This window comes from Lethenteron reissneri, chromosome 6 (genome assembly GCF_015708825.2).
Source record: "Lethenteron reissneri isolate LAM-NWPU_2019-01 chromosome 6, ASM1570882v1, whole genome shotgun sequence".
Classification (NCBI taxonomy): Eukaryota; Metazoa; Chordata; class Hyperoartia; order Petromyzontiformes; family Petromyzontidae; genus Lethenteron; species Lethenteron reissneri.
The window spans coordinates 8,452,398-8,470,084 of record NC_083784.1 but is presented as its reverse complement, the minus strand read 5'-3'; the positions used below and the strand labels follow the sequence as shown (position 1 = coordinate 8,470,084).

General features: G+C 49.5%; 1 protein-coding gene across 1 annotated transcript in view; it reads right to left on the bottom strand.

The window, feature by feature from the left end:
• The window catches only part of LOC133354631 (PR domain zinc finger protein 1-like), a 121,329-nt gene extending 104,318 nt beyond the window's left edge, over nt 1–17,011 (bottom strand). The window contains exon 1 of the mRNA XM_061571660.1: nt 15,632–17,011. The gene's annotated coding sequence lies outside the window, so the exon portion shown is untranslated. The remainder of the gene's footprint in view (nt 1–15,631) is intronic.
• Between the last annotated feature and the right edge of the window lie 676 nt (nt 17,012–17,687).

Below are 17,687 nucleotides of genomic sequence, written 5' to 3'. Positions count from 1 at the left end.
TGGAAGAGAATTTGGAGGGCATTTGCCAGCAGTGGGACGACACGCACTGTCCCCTTGAGTGCAACACGGCTGTTCGCATTAGGCGGGGGTCGCACACGAAGCAGTGCATCCCATTGCATCGCATCTCTTGCCCAACTATGACCGGGCATTAATTCTCTGAAAGCGGTCCAATTCGAGACACGCAATAGGGTAGATGCTCATGGTCCCAACCCTGCCCTGCCCAGACCCGTCAACGCACGTCACCTCTCCCACTGTGTGGACCAATTTGTCGACGTATTTATCAAGTCAGTGCTGGGTCCGCCAAAACTGCGCCGCAGTGCGTTGTGAGAGAAGTTGAAGCGCGATACGGGGTGAACCGGATCTCAATACGCGATTAATTCGTGCCATGCGATGCCAATTCGTGGACTGCCCGGTTCAGATATTGACAGGTGGCAACCGCTACCCACGTCAGATGCGACCTACATATCCGTTGAGTTCTTTCTCGTTGTTAAGAAATAATTCAGGACTTTTTGCTTACATTTTATTTTTTAAAAAGCCCACTGACACTATTGAACCTTTCAAAAATGTTCACTTAGCCAGTGAAGAAACCGCGTAATTTTGCCCCGAAAAAAAGTGCTCGTGACTCAAAGGAGGCGATTGACATTTTAAAGGAAGTTACATTTATTTATTTATTTTCTGTTACATACGCTATTGTCGGCAACGTTACAAAGAGAATAGTGTACGTTTAAAAACCGAATTTAAATAACGATGAACCCCACTTTTCACATCGAACAAAAGACATTTCATCTCAAGCTACTCTTGAGCTCATTCGCTGTGTTAAGGGGTTTTAAAAATATCAACTCTTTGCCAGAAGCTAGAATAAAACTTTTTTCTTTTACAGGTAACGGCAAGTAAGCTGTGTAGCTCTTCTTCAGAAGCGACCTGGCCACGAATGACAGCTGAACGAGGTGGCTTACCATCAGCCAAATACTCGAAACACTCGTTGCTTCTAATGTGGAGGACCCAGAAACAAAATCCACACCACCACGCGCATAGAGACACGCCAACTCCAAATATACAACAGGCATCGTGGTCGGAATCGAACCCACGACCTCCTGCTAACCAGGCGAGGGAGTTAACATGTCCTAGCCACCGTGGCAAGGGTCGGGGAGAGGGTAACGGCTCGCGTGTGCGGCAGCGACTTTCGGTTCGTTTTTTTTATATTTGAGGTTTTGTGGGTTTTCTTTAATCCGCCAAAAGTACAACACAAAAAAAAAACAACCAAAAAAAGGGAAATCACGTACAAGGGGTCAAAAGTGTGACGAAGAAACTTTTTTTTTCAACGCAATTAACCAACGAGGATATCTCTACAGACCTTTGTTAATCCACTATGAATGGATTGCAGGTGCCGAGTCGGTCAATGGGGGTTTGTTCGAGGGAATTTAACCGCAAGGGGTCGGTGCGAGTTTGTGATGGGGGGGGGGGGAGGAAGATCCCACGACCGGTCGTCTCAGACCTCGATGCCGCCACTGATGGTAGCCGTGAGCCGCCACGACTGAGCCGTGGTTCGTGGTGCGGTGCAACGAACCACTGCTGCCACCACTTCCCACGGAAAAATAAGCAGCAAGTGAACGATTACCATCATCATCATGGATTCACCTACTGATCTGTAATAAAAAAAAGTAATTCTTAAGCAGTTGTTGAATCTTTGGAGGAAACATCCAAATGAGGTAACATCTATCATGACCTGAGTTTCCCTCCACATTTAGAATCAACATCACGCGTTTAGAGTAATTGGCTACTCCAATAAATTCACACACGATGAAAAGCCACTTCGGTGAACCATCATTTGTGATAGCCAAGTCGCTGCTGAAAAAGAGCTACACAGCTCAGAGGGCTTTAACCGGGTAAATACAAAAAATAGTTGATCTGAGTTTTATGTCCATACGTTGGAACGTTGGATGCATTCTTACATTACTGCCATCACGAGCTGTATGAGAAGAAGTTGTGAAGCGATATTTGTGACTTATGATACGATTTGAATTTCCGCGAAGTGCCTGCCGCGATGTAAGGTCCCTTCACTCGGCGATTTGGTGTCCTGCATTTGTGTTGTATATGTATCTGTTTTTGCTGCACTTCCACTGATTACTTTAAAAGTTCTTCAATTGCATATCCCTCAATATAAGCCTTCCATGAGTATCCATTGTAATTTATATGCGTAAATTAACGCCCCCCCCCCCCACCAGCCCTTCCCACCTGATGAACTCAAGTGACGGCACCACATTTATCCCTCTTTTTTAGACCGATTTGTCCACAACTCTGGCTGTCGCCTGATGATGCTAGTTGTAATTACTGGCGAAACGTCGTACTCGAATTGTAAATGTTGTGAGTGTACTCTCCAACACACCGGTGTGTGGAACTAGTAACGGATTGGCTGGGGACCAATCACAACCACAGTGACTCTTTTGTCTAAACTAAAGCAACTATTTTTATTTTATTTTGGCAAGTAAGGCCCACTGAGCTAAAATGCTCTTTTCAGAAGCGACCTGGCCGCCACAAATTTTAGCTCACCGAAGTCGCTTATCACGTGAACATTTCCAGGAGCAGCCAGATACTCTAAACGCGTGACTTCGATTCTAAATGTGGAGGGAAAACCGGAGGACCCGGAGAAAATTCCACACGACCACGGGGGGAGAGAGAGAGAGACACGCAAACTCAAAATAATCAACAGGTGTCAGGGGATGGGATCGAGCCCATGACCTCCTTGTCAGGAGGGTATTTCCAAGTTTACACTAGCAGGAGGCAATGGCTGCTATGTCGATTACAATTTAGCATTTACCGACCACTTACAATGCTGATGACAATTTACGACGTGTCATTGCGTAACTGGCAGCCTCATGTCCCATCGGGAATGAAGAGGAGTAAGTAGTTGCGTAACTGTAAGTTACCTGCATGAGCGTGAGTCATCCTGGGTGATGCGATTTTTTTTATATATAAAAAAAAACTTGACATGTCCAAATTATTACACAATTTCACTTTGAATACTGTGACATCAGCAGCGCGGGTTCATTGTGTAATCATTTATCAAACTAAAAATACACCGCTCGTGAAAAGGTAACTATCAAACACCACCTTGCAATACAATTGCCCCTAGTCCCTGCCTTGCAATGTTCACCAATGGAAAGGAAATGCCATCTCATATCGGTGGCGATTGAGTTGTGATGAGAGAAAAACACAAGACACTCATCGATAAGAGCGTGGCCTGAACAGAAAATATAATAGTTGACGTTTCAGGCAATGGGCCTTCTTCATAGCACATGAATAGAGAGGCCAGAGAAATATAGTGGAGTGGATAATACCAGTTGGAAGACTGCACTTGACACCGTAGGGCCTGATGAGAATTACATTTTAAAATCGCGTTTTTCTGATTAACAGTTGTTAAAAGGGCATATGAGTCGTTACTCTAATACCGTAGTATATATTGAGTTACATAAAAACCCTTGAATATAACTGCTCAATAAATTGCTTTGTATTATAAGCCTGTTCATAGAGCTGTTAATCAACGACTATTAAATGTGTAGTGACATCGGAGATGTCATTGTTGGGTGCCGGCCCGAGAGGGCCCGTGGCACGTGATGCACCGTCATCGCGTACACCACGTGGGCAGGGTGTAGTACCAGCCCTAGCGGGGCTTGGTGAGCGCTGGGATAGCACGAGCACCACGCATAGCGCGTCGTGCGGGCTCCCACAAGGGGGAGTGGGAGAGTGTCAGCCCAGAGGCAGGGTTGCCCCGGGCCATGGCACTCTGCTTGACCCCTAGGACACGTGATCCGGAGTGTCCACAGAGAGGCCCCCAGGTGTTGGGGGGGGGGGCTAGGGGGCGATCACGTGTCCAGGGAGAGCTCTCGAGAGGAATCGAGAGGGAGCTGGAATGCTCGAGAAGGCGGGCGGGGCCAAGGGCGGAGCAGCCCCCACCCAGGGGGATATAAGGTGGGTCCCTGAGAGGGACCGGGGTCGCTGCATTCTACAAGCTGGAAGTTCTACGTCCTACAAGCTGGAAGCTCTACGTCCTATAAGCTGAAGCTCTACGTCCTACAAGCTGGAAGCTCTACGTCCTACAAGCTGGAAGCTCTACGTCCTACAAGCTGAAGCTCTACGTCCTTCAAGCTGGAAGCTCTACGTCCTACAAGCTGGAAGCTCTACGTCCTATAAGCTGAAGCTCTACGTCCGACAAGCTGGAAGCTCTACACGCATCAACACGTGGTCGGGACCCGAGTGAGGGTCAGACCCTTCGTAGCTGTAACTCCTCCGTATAGGGTAGTTAGCTGAGTGGCCACCACCCTAGGCTGTATCTGGTGAAGGAGCAGTTACCCCTTTGTGTTACGTGTTGATGTCACGAATAAATGTGTTGCCTCTAAAGAGCAACGTTTACGACTCAGTTGGACTCACTACTGATGCTTGATAATTATCATTTACATAATCTATTAGCGATTCCAAACGTCACAGGGACTGTTTGACCACGCTCCATCAACGCTGGTCAGTGTGGGTCAGAGAAGTTTGGAAAACAGAGAATCAACGTGTTTTTGATTGCGTTTTTTTTATTTGTTGCACCTAATTATTGATGAAGCTAAAAGGAACAGAAAATGACAACCCCGAGTTGTTTATAAACTCGACGAACGTACGATATGGGCACGGTAACCAGCGGTGCAGAGTCTCTTGGGTATAAATTCTGGGCTCTTGCCTAAACCCAAACCGGTTTATCAGTTGTGCTCCAAGCACTGCCACACCTGCACACGTTACAGTTGTCCTATTATCTGGATTGTACAACGTTATATCCCATTTGCATCCGCGTTGTGAAGAAAACTCGCGTTCCCTAATACATTCATGGCGTTGTATCAAATTCTCGTTATGAAATCACGCGGCGTTTCAGGAGAACGGGCTGTACTTCGAGTTTCAAAAGCGTCCAAATATAGGAGCAGCAATCACGATGTGATTTGCACGCAAACGAAGGAGAAGCACGTTGAATTGGACACGACCGAGAAAGGAAGGACGTTGACAGCCGTGAAGAGGTCAATATGTGCAGTGCCCTATGACTAAAGTGTGTGACCAACACCAAGTGTGCACGTTAAACAAACAAACAAAAGCCGGTGGTGACAATAGCTTTCGTGTTTCCCCTCTGGAACTAAGAGCGACTGCGACAAGCGCGGGGGTGGGGGGAGGGGGACACACCAAAGACAAAGATCCCCCGTATAGCTTTAACAGACCGTTGGGGCAAGCACAACACGGCAGCGTGAGTCAGCAATGGTACAGCGAGCAATGAGCAATGACAATCATCAGACACCCTCGTGGGCCGCCTATGGAATCCCGAAAATGCGATTCTCGCCGTCAAACATTTTAACCGAGCCAGACATTTACCCCCCCCCCCCCACTCCTCCTCCTCTCCTCCTCCGGCCTCCCATCACCCCGATCATCATTGGCGGCCTTGATTCACCGAGCAAGTTCGTTCATCTCACCTAAGGCAGGAAGGGACCTTGCGCAGACGGCGGCACTATATGATATTCGGCGAAGTGCGGTTGTGGTTCATGGTGGGATGCCACGTTCCCTAATTCCGAATGAGTCAGCAGCAAGTTCCTCCTCTGTGTGCATACCAGCTCGCTTGCTTGTAACGCCTCTCTCAACCCCCTTGTCGCGTGTGTCCGTGAGTGTGTGCGTGGTGCTGACCACTGGGGAGACAAAAAGGCGGTCGGGCGTGGTGCTGGCCAACCGCTACCTCGTGTGCCGTGCCGGCCTTCATATGTGCTCGTTAACAGCACTTGCCCCAGCAGTCTGTTGAGGCTACACGGGTTATAGCTATCTTTGGTGGGAGATACGAGTGGACAGGGCGTGGTGCTGGCCAGCCACCCCGCCGTGTGCTCCGCTAACATCACCTGCACCCCAAAGAGTCTGCCACATGTCAGCAGACTGAACGTACACGTGCTCGCGTGCGTGACGTGAATTCGCGTGCTCTCTGGCGCAGGCTCGGGACGGGTTTACAGTATTTCGTTAATCTGTCCAAAATCACCTGTTTGTTGTACGGGTTTTAACACCGTTCGTTTTATTGTGGTCGTTTGAATAATGACGCTTCAATAAAGGAAAAATCGACTACACACGTCTCTTGCCTTGGGTGTTGCTGCTAGAGGCGTTGCCTTACGAGTGTGGCTGTCTCCAGTCTGGCCCAGTGAGACCTTGAAACTTTAATCATACTCTCCCTCTCTCTCTATAGGGAAATATCAACAGCGGTCATAAAAACACGAACATGTGAGCTTGAACCAGACAGGAGAAAGTCCATCAACCCCGTTGCACTTTGATACCGAGAAGTTAATAGCCAAGTCCATTTGCCTCGACTCGCCGGACCCGACAGGTAATGTGCAACGACGACAAAAGGAGTTTGGGTTTTTTTGCGTTAATTTCCTAACATTTTGTAACGCATTGCTGCCAACGTGATTGTGAGACGGCGCATTTCATTGTCCACGGGTGGCAGCCCAGTGGCGTTGACTTATCCGGCGACGCATCTCACTGAAGACACTCGGGCGAAGTCAAAGCCTGTCCCCAGGCAATTCCCTCGTTATTATTCGTAATAAAATTCCACGACAAGACCGTTCTCCGGAAAACAGCGGGTTCCAACGTTCTTATCTTATGCAACATTTGACATGAAGATTGCGAGCGTATTTCATCATCGTCAGTAGCAGCAGCAGCAGCCATGATCTATCCACTGCTGGATGAAGGCCTTCCCAAACCGTTGCCACCTCTCACGATCCTGCGATGGTTATACACCTCCCAGCATCTGCTTTATATTCCATAACTCCGTCTCCTCGGTGCACATCGTCTCAGACGCGTTCCATTCCGCGGTTGCCAGCCCCGTCACTACCCGCGCCTCCGATGAGGACGGTTGGCCATGTACGGTGTGAAAGAAGTTCTCCATGCATACTGTTGTTGACCATTGGCCAATCGTCCCTGTTGGCGACGTTTCCTCCCCAAGCCCACTTACTTTTATGAACATTTTCAATTAAGCAATACGTTCCTTAAACCTGAATATTGTCCCCAATTTGTCTCTCTGCACACCGCTGCAGGCGTGCGTATTCTCTGCGCTCAGTTGCGCACTTTTCAGTTAGTGTTTAAAAAAAATGGCCTTAATGGCAATCTTACTCTGAAACGCGTTTAACCGCAGGTAACCACACGCTGATCGGAACGCTCCCTTAATCGATTTATTGCTGGATCGTCTGGCTCATGGCGAACCTTTCTGACAAACGCGCGTGCCGTGACACTCAAAACCAAAGGACGGCTCGCTCCACTGGCCGCGAAAAAGTGGAATCCAGAACCGCGCTCAAAAAAAGACTCCGAACGTGAAATACTTCCACAAATATTCTCTTCTTCTCCTTTCTTTCAAAGGTTCCCTAACCTGCGTGGCCCCTGTGGGTTGTGTGTAGCAGTCAAAGCGATATGTCCATTTTTGGGGTGGGCGAGGGATCGTTGTTAAAAGCGCTTGCACCGCTTCTGCTGCTACAGGGCTTCTGTGTCGTTCGTGATTTGAGAATGAGGTTTCCCAAACTTGCCCTTCACTTAACCTCAGTGAGCAACACGCTGGGCACGTAACGACTCAGCCCTCCCTGACCTCCCCCCCCCCCCCCGTGATGTGATACATTGTTACAATATTTTTTTCGGGGGTCAGGGGCTTTGGGGGTGGGAGTCATGAATCGATTCAAAAATATTTGTATGGCCTTTTCGTTATCTCGTACTGCCTCAACTATACCGCTTCGTGCGTTCTGATTCATCCTGTTTAGAACCGTCTGTCGTGTTCCGACTGATTAGACTCGTTTGTAACGTACTGCTGCATCTTAAACACTCATTCCTTGGCCAATACAGGGACTCCTCTACCTACGAACGAGATAGGTTCCAGAGGTCTGTTCGTAAGTCGATTTGTTCATAAGACCAACTTTACTCCTGTCGATTTCAAACACGTTGTACGGCGTGTACACTAAACACGGGGAATGGCTTTAAATGTTCTATAATATCCTGTAGATGTAGATATCACTGGTTTTTCACGTTCTGCAAATGTAGATGCCACTGGTTCTTCACGTTCTGCAGATGTAGATGCCACTGGTTTTTCACGTTCTGCAGATGTAGATGCCACTGGTTCTTCAAGTTCTGCAGATGTAGATGCCCTGGTTTTTTGCGTTCTGCAGATGTAGATGCCACTGGTTCTTCACGTTTTGCAGATGTAGATGCCACTGGTTCGTCACGTTCTACAGATGTAGATGCCACTGGTTCTTCACGTTCTGCAGATGCAGATACCACTGGTGCTTTACGTTCCATGACGATCTTTTGAAAGTTCGTAAGTTGATTGTTCGTAAGTAGAGGAGTCCGTGTAGCTCCTTCATATATGTAGAGGACGGGAGAGCTTAGACAATTATTGGCGCCGGCTAACCGCGTGGCTGCCCTCCGCTCGCTTCTCTGTGCTCGCTCCTGGGCGCCTCTGAGCCCTCTTCTGCCTTCTTCAAGAGTGAGTGATCACTGTGTGCGTTCCGAGTTGGAATGACAGTGGTATATTTTTCGCGGTTGATCTTGTACTGCCCGTCGAACTTGTACTTTGCACGCGTTCTCTCTCGCTCGTCCGTGCTGTCTCTAAATTGGTGCTGTCTAGGTCGCCTCCACGATCGTCCTTTGTTTCCCTCCATCTGTGCCCTCTCGTTAGTGCGGTGTCAAATACTGATCAGTATCTGTACCCGTTTACATTTTCTGACGTGTCGCTTGTTAAGGCTCATCGCTACAACCTCTCTCCCTTGTACCGTCTGTCTCGTTTGTTTATAACATAGTATGATCGCTGATACTGCATCGTTTGCGCTGTGCGGTTTGTCCCGTCTCCCATGCGCCATTTCTTGCACGCGCAAACTGATCCAAGGTCTCAGTTATTTCGTTCATAAATGCGAAGCAAAATGCCCCGGTAAAGATGTAACCACCGTGGAAATTAGGATAACGATATTGCTATTTTCATCGCAGCAGAAGATGGCAATCGTCACCAGTTGACGCGACCCGGTAAATTGTTATCCTCGCTACAAATGCTCTGGCGGTGCCGTGGTTAGCACGCTCTGCTGATGAACCCAATGGCCCTTTGTTCGGCTGATTCGATTACCGACCCAGTCCGCTTTGCTAAACCCACGGCTGACCAACGTGGCGACGCGATATGTACAGCCGATTAAGTACGGTAGGCTACGTACTGGTGCGAAATAAGTTCAACGTACATAGGGTACATACGTCCCATTTAGAATGCACGGCTGTATGAAGTTCTGCTCATGCCGTGTCGGTCATGGGGGGTTTTCGTATGACCATACTTGACCCACGTTGATCAGCGTGGGTTCGATAATTGTTTTTTTACCCTTCTATCTGGCAACAGCGTGGGTTCGTGAATCAGGTGGGAAACCAGGACCCGGTCCGGATATCGCTTGCTAATGATGTCACCCGTTGTCCGGAATTGAACTCATGTCACGGGTTCATTGTGCAGTCAGTCTGCTAACCGCAGCTCCAACTCGACACGGCCAACGAGTAAACGTGCACCAACTAACTGATTGTCATATCCCACGATGTTTTTTTGGACCCCACCTATGGATGTTTAATAAGACCGTGTGCGTATGGATAGGTGGGGTTGCTGCGGTTTTCGTCCATGTGTGCGGACCTTACAAAACGCACTTGCACCAATCAGCGTACTGAGAAAGATTTCAGTGGCGAAATCAGCAATTGGACAATGTCAACGTGAACTCGATATTGTGGGCACGTGCGGAGAGACGGAGAGGGAGAAACATCGTGTTACGGTCTGAAATGTCCACATATGCAGTGTATGTATGTTATGTTGAAACAGGGGGAGGATGTCTCCACAGCTCTGGCTGTCGCCTGATGATGCTGCTCGTTGTTGTTGTTGTTGTAATTACCGGCGAATCGTCACGGTGTTCGAATTGTAAACGCTGTCGTGGGTTCACTCTCCAACACAGAACCGGTGTGGAACACTCGTGACGAATTGCCACGTTTTGTTTGCTTGACAAACCTTACTCATTGGCCGTGTCGGGTGGTGGTAGGTTTCACGACGCATTGATATTCACGCGATCTACCCCAACACCTCTGTTGTGGATAATATTGGTCGTGAAAGCCCTGCGACTAGGGGCCATCCATTTAGTACGTACGCATGGAGGGGGGAGGGGGGGTTTAACCCAAATGCGTGGCTTGCGTATGGGGGGGGGGGGGTCTACTGACAATGTACGCATAAGAAACGGTGGGGGGGGGTGAAGCCTTGATAATACTTTAATTCGTCGACGTTGGCCTTCAACTGAGTTAGATAGTCCGGCGGTGGACTATCTGTTTGCTTAAACACGTTAATATTATTAATCCTTGATCGTTTCTGCGTGGATTAAATATCGGCCGTTCTATAGGATTCGGGGGAGGGGGGTGCGTCAGGCGAACGTACGCAGGTGGGGGGGGGGGGGGTAAAGAGTCCGCCGCGTGCGTACAGGGAGATTGTTTGGCGTATCTACTCAATGGATGGCCCCCCTTACGTGTTAAACTGACGTTGAACTTCTTCCGCACCGTACAGTTACACGAGTGCGGTCATGGAAACGTTACACTCCCGTGGTGTAAACTTGGCTCAGCGACCACAACTTATTACAGTATATATGTGTATTTTTTAAAGAGGATGTTGGCATCACGAGTGGCTTTGACGCCAACACGGCGTGTCTTTCCCGCCACCTCGTGGATACGATCCCTCCACCACGCAGAGAGGAACGAACCCACAGGCGGAGTTTGACTTCTGTATGGGGGAGAGGGGGGCTATGGGATGCACTTTGTCCGTCGCGTTAGGAATTCGCGGATTTATATAATTGTTGTTATTTTTTTGTTATTTTCTTTGAACCTACCTACGTGACTCTACCGAAAGACCCAAATAATATATAACATAATCACTTAATTATATTAATTGTTAACTGCTGAAAATGAATTCATTAAGGTGACCAGTTTGGGCGGGGCATTGCCCCCCCCGTGCCCCCCTCCCCTCATGGAGGACCCCCCCCCCCTCCACACCGCACCACGGAAAGCTGGAGCGATAGAATCCGCGGTCACTTCCACCGCGCGCTTTCAAATGCGCTCCTGCGGCCCGTCTGGAACCATCTTCCTTCCGGTACGGGGAAGCCAGCGGTGCTGTGCACTTTTACATCTAAATTGAACTGCTTTTATGATTGTTTAATGTGTTGCCGCCCCCCCCCCCCCGCCCGCCCGCATCTCCGATTTGCACGGTTAGCTACGTACGGTGCGAAAGAAGTTCAACATTACGCACGTGCGTAGAAGCTCGCTGTGGTATTATTCCATCTGGCGGGATCGTGAGAAGTGGCTGCGCGCTGTGGAGGCCGTCATCCAGCAGTGGGTTTACCGCGCCTGATGACGTTGCCTGCTTTTGGGTAAAATGTTCTAAAAAATGAACCGAACGCTGCGAACGGAACAACGTTGTTGATTTGCACAAAGGAACGGTGTCCATCGACGTACGCGACAGCCATCAGTCGCATCGGTCATCGCAAGGCCGTCGCCCGAACCGACGGGCTCGCGACTGCCGCACGGCATGCAGCCGTGGCGTCAATCTACTGCTGGATGGCGGCCTCTAAGTAGGGTCACAGGAAATGGCGAGCGGGGATGAGGATGACCGCTAATGCGGTGGAACCCGAGCAGCGCAGAAGGATGTCGCCTCCACTCGCGCCCTGCCACCGAAGCCGTACGTTGTTTCGCAGGCGTCACACGTGGCAGGCGCTCTGAGTAATGGCACGAGGCCGTGTGACGAGCGGTGGCATAGGGTCTGCCAAATGTGTTCGGTGGCACGGGATGGACTAGGTACTTAGGATAATTTAATTCAGTAAAAAAAAATCCATGAATTTTCATGCACTTTGTTTCGGCACCGATATCCAGCCTCAGAGACACGATAACACGTTAGTCATTATTTAATCATCGTTATGCATTCAAGAAAAAATAATAAGTGCAACCCCCTTCATTCACTCTTGATTTGAAGCTTTCGTGACTGCAGGAATCCATACTCTTTGGTTCTTTCGGTAAAGTCACGTGGGTAGAAAACATAATCGATCACGACGTTTCGATCGCAACGCAAGCAATCGTCGTCACCTTCATTCACGTGAACACTTTGACAGGCGTTCAACAATAACGCGGCAGCTCATTCCACACATCCCCCAGCATTGAGAAAAGCATTTAAAAACACGTTACTCATAGCACACCACGGTAAGGAGAGTAAGAGGCACGGAAATTGTGAATGGGAAAAAAACGAAAAGGGCGGCAGGAAAGGGAAGGGATGCGGGAACGGAAGTCCCCGAGACGGATAAAGCGAGGGGAACGACTCGAGATGAACAGCAGGAACACAGGAGCAGCACTCGGACGGGAAGGGGGAGGAAGGCAGGGGAGAAGGGATGACTGTGCCGAGATGAGAGAGGGGGGGTGAGAGTGTGGTGACGGATAGGGGAGCGAAGAGAGAGGGAGAGAGAATCAAGGAACGACGAGCAGAGGTGAGCTGACTGGAGGCTTGAACTGATTTGGATGAATAGTATCGGCCTTCTACCTGCGTAAAACTAGTGGTAGGGCCCCTACCTACTTTCTATAGGCCTTGGAATCACTCTCCACAAGAGGCAAATTACAGTAGAACCTCGGAGATCGAACGCTGCAGAACTCGAACAAATCGGTGTTCGAACGATATTTCCGAACATTTTTTGCCCCGGAAACCGAACGAAATTCGGAGGTCGAACGGGCAATCGCGACTTGAAAGAACCTGTACGGCTGAGACGCGTATGGCCAGCGTGCATGACGCTTGCCCAGACAAAGGTTTTACCACCTCCTCCTCACCACCTTCCACTCAAGCCATTAACTCTCCTTACTACAGGTAAAGTGAAGTTCAATGTTCATTCATTTCATTTATTCCATATATTTATTCATTTATTCCATTTATTTATTGTGTTTCTTGTTTTTTGTATGATTTTATGCATGTAATTACTGTAAACTTTGTGTAAAAATGCGTTATAATGAGAGCTTTCTTGTGTCTGGAACCAATTAATGTCATTTACATTAATTCTTATGGGGAAAATGAATTCGGTGTTCGAACAAATCGGTTTTCGAATGGCCGTCTGGAACGAATTAAGTTCGATCTCCGGGGTACCACTGTAGTTGGTTCGCCGATGTTGGGGGGGTGGGGGGGGTCCTATTTTAAGCGTTTCGCGAGGGATGTCCACTCAGGGAGGTCTTATGATGACATCAGTTGACTTCAGTTGTGATGTGTTCTTGCGCAGATGCGGGGTAGATTCGTCAACAACATTCGCCGATGGATCGTGGTCGACGGCTGCGTCTAGGAGAACTCCATCCCACAGTGGATTGACCAATGGGCGATGACGATGAAGCGTCCAGCATGCGACTTCGAATCACGTCGGACTGGTTTCGGCGATAAAAACAATTTTTAATGCGTCTACGCTCAAACTTACATCGACCCCACGATAAGGCGCGCGTGCGTGCGTGCGATGCGCCAGGCAACGTCTTATCCGTTCCGAGCGCTTCCCTGGACACGACCGGAATGTCCACGGGTCCCAACTCGTGCGCGCGATCGTTCATCACCAAGACCGCGCGTGAATCAGCACGCGCAGACTCTGAACGTCCGCGGGAGTTCGTCTCCCCGATGAACTCGCGGGGTCGTTCTTATCGCTCGCGATCTTATCGGCGCCGACGCAGTCACTCTTTGACACCGATTAAAAACACATTAAGGCGTTGGGAGGTGTCCCCGTACAGGTGTGTGAAGAAAGTTTAACCCCCACCACCCCCCACACATCTCCACTATTAATGACGTTGAACTGGACTTCTGCGAGGAGACACCTTGGAACACGACTGTTTAAAATGAATGATTTGATGCTGCTGCTGCTGCGTTGGCAGCGGTGCACAAATACAATTCACTAAGCTTAACAACGAAATAATGTGCTGTTAAAAAAGTACCATTGCCCGAAATGTCGTACATTAGTTTGTTATGGCTACGGTGTTGTTGACAAGTGTGTTGAGCCCAAAAAAGGGGGTGGTGAGTGTGCGTGTGTGAGATTGTTACAGGGGTGAGCGGTGGAGTAGTGGTGAGCATTATGCTCTATGGAACCTGGCCACCAACCCGAGATCGATTCCCGCTCACGGCCAACACCAGTGACGATTATCTGAACCGGTCCCAGGCTTACCCGACGTCAGCTGAGTCTCAAATGAGTATCTTAGTGCGGTGTGTAAACATCATCCACTAGGGAGACAAAGGCAGCCAGGTGTGGTTATAGCGACCCATTCCCTTGTGTGCCGTACCGGCATTCGTAAGTGCTCGTTAACAGCACTTACCCCAACAATCTGTTAAGACTACACGAGGGATCTTTGTCTTTGGTGGGAGACACGAGTGGACATCACCACTGGGCAAATTTGGATACAGTCCTTTTGTTGACACCAGGCATAAGTGTGGAGTGTGTCTTATTTTCACGGTGGCCAGATGTTAACTACCTCGCCTGGTCTACAGGATGTCGTGGGTTCAATCACGTGTTCTCCCCGTAGTCGCGTGGATGTTTTTTATCCGGCATTTCCCTCCACGTTTATAATCATGCGTTTGTTGTATTCTCCTGTTAGACTTTTGCACGTGATACGCTACTTCGTTGAACTGTCATGCGTGGCCATGTCGGTTCTGAAAAGGAGCTATATAGCTAAGTGGGCCTTACCCCGTAAACAACATAGTTTCAGGAGCGCCTTATAATCTGGACAACATGGTTATTTTTGCATTCGAAAAGGTTGAAGATACGAATGATATTAAACGTTGCACATCAGTATAAACGTGGAGCTGAACACTGGCAAACCCACATCATTAAAGGTTAATTCTACACAATGATCTCCATAGACATCCTCATCCACTCCCTCGTGAAAACAAAAGCAACGTTCCTCCATCCAGGATTTGTGTTTCTAATTCATTAACATCCTCACCATGTCTCCCGTTAATAACACAGATGCGAAGCGGACACGGGTTTACTGTGTTGCCATCCATGAGGTAAACTTGACTAGATCACCCCATATTCTTGGTTCTTTCGGTAAAGTCACGTAGAAGGGAAATAATGAAATAATAAACATTCTATAAATATAAATCAATATATTATTATATTGTTTTCTATTTTTATTATTTTATTATTTCCCTTATACGTGACTTTACCGATAGAACCAAGAATATGAATCCCTGCAGTCGCGAAATCTTTAAATCAAAATTTTGATCACCCCATTTATAATTGTGTATCCAAAGACAAAGATGCCCCGTGTAGCCCTAAACAGACTGTTGGGGCAAGTGCTTTTAGCGAGCAGCACCGATGGAGGTTGAGCCAACACGGCACGTGAGCGATGCGATCCCCACTCCCGGCCGCCTTTGTCTCCCCCTGCGTGCTGGAAGTCGCTATCAACCGTGTACAACACGCCGATTGGCAGAATTTACTCACTCGGCTCGCGAGAAAGAAAAAAACGCGCATGTTGCAAAGGCCTAAAAAAATTACAATCATCGACGTACAATACAATCATCGACGTACAATACAATCATCGATCTCACCGGCGTGGTTCTGTCGTCGTTGTCTGCTGCTGATGTTGATCGATGTTAGCGTCTCTCTCTCTCTCGGTTGTGTCCGGTTGGGTGAGGCAGGTCGCGACCCGCACGGTGAGAACCTCGTAGCTGTCTGTGCGTCTGTGTCTGTATCTGTCTGTGTCTATGTCTGTCTGTGTCTGTGTCTGTATGTCTGTCTGTGTCTATGTCTGTGTCTGTCTGTGTCTGTGTCTGTCTGTGTCTGTCTGTGTGTCTGTCTGTGTCTATGTCTGTGTGTGTGTTCTGTGTGTCTGTGTGTCTGTGTGTCTGTGTCTGTGTGTATATGTCTGTGTGTGTGTTCTGTGTGTGTGTTCTGTGTGTCTGTGTGTGTGTCTATGTCTGTGTGTCTGTCTGTGTCTATGTCTGTGTGTGTATTCTGTGTGTCTATGTGTGTGTTCTGTGTGTCTGTGTGTGTGTTCTGTGTGTGTGTCTGTGTGTGTGTGTTCTGTGTGTCTGTGTGTGTGTTCTGTGTGTCTGTGTGTGTGTTCTGTGTGTGTGTCTGTGTGTGTGTGTGTGTTCTGTGTGTCTGTGTGTGTGTTCTGTGTGTCTATGTCTGTGTGTCTGTGTCTGTGTGTCTGTGTGTGTCTGTCTGTCTGTGTGTGTGTTCTGTGTGTGTGTTCTGTGTGTCTGTGTGTGTGTCTATGTCTGTGTGTCTGTCTGTGTCTATGTCTGTGTGTGTGTTCTGTGTGTCTATGTCTGTGTGTCTGTGTGTCTATGTGTGTGTTCTGTGTGTCTGTGTGTGTGTTCTGTGTGTCTATGTCTGTGTGTCTGTGTGTCTATGTGTGTGTTCTGTGTGTCTGTGTGTGTGTTCTGTGTGTGTGTCTGTGTGTCTGTGTGTGTGTTCTGTGTGTCTGTGTGTGTGTTCTGTGTGTCTGTGTGTGTGTTCTGTGTGTGTGTCTGTGTGTCTGTGTGTGTGTTCTGTGTGTCTATGTCTGTGTGTCTGTGTCTGTGTGTCTGTGTGTGTCTGTCTGTCTGTGTGTGTGTTCTGTGTGTGTGTTCTGTGTCTGTGTGTGTGTCTATGTCTGTGTGTCTGTCTGTGTCTATGTCTGTGTGTGTGTTCTGTGTGTCTATGTCTGTGTGTCTGTGTGTCTATGTGTGTGTTCTGTGTGTCTGTGTGTGTGTTCTGTGTGTCTATGTCTGTGTGTCTGTGTGTCTATGTGTGTGTTCTGTGTGTCTGTGTGTGTTCTGTGTGTCTATGTCTGTGTGTCTGTGTGTCTATGTGTGTGTTCTGTGTGTCTGTGTGTGTGTTCTGTGTGTGTGTCTGTGTGTCTGTGTGTGTGTTCTGTCCCCACCGCCGCTCCAGCCTCTCGGGGCCGAGTCGTCGTGCGGGTTCGCCCGTCGCCTGGGACAGCGACACTTCTCACACCACCTCCTCCCCCCCACCACACTACCTCCCCCCACCACACACACCTCCCTCCCTCCCCACCACACCACCTCCCCCCCCACCACACCACCTCCCACCACACCTCCCCCCCCACCACACCACCTCCCTCCCCACCACACTACCTCCCCCCACCACACACACCTCCCTCCCCACCACACCACCTCCCCCCCCACCACACCACCTCCCACCACACCTCCCCCCCACCACACCACCTCCTCCCCCCCACCACACTACCTCCCCCCACCACACACACCTCCCTCCCCACCACACCACCTCCCCCCCCACCACACCACCTCCCACCACACCTCCCCCCACCACACCACCTCCCTCCCCACCACACTACCTCCCCCCACCACACACACCTCCCTCCCCACCACACCACCTCCCCCCCACCACACCACCACCACACCTCCCCCCACCACACACCTCCTCCCCCCCCCACACTACCTCCCCCACCACACACACCTCCCCCACCACACCACCTCCCCCCCCACCACACCACCTCCCACCACACCTCCCCCACCACACCACCTCCTCCCCCCACCACACTACCTCCCCCACCACACACACCTCTCTCCCCCCACACCACCTCCCCCCCACCACACACCTCCCACCACACCTCCCCCCCACCACACCACCTCC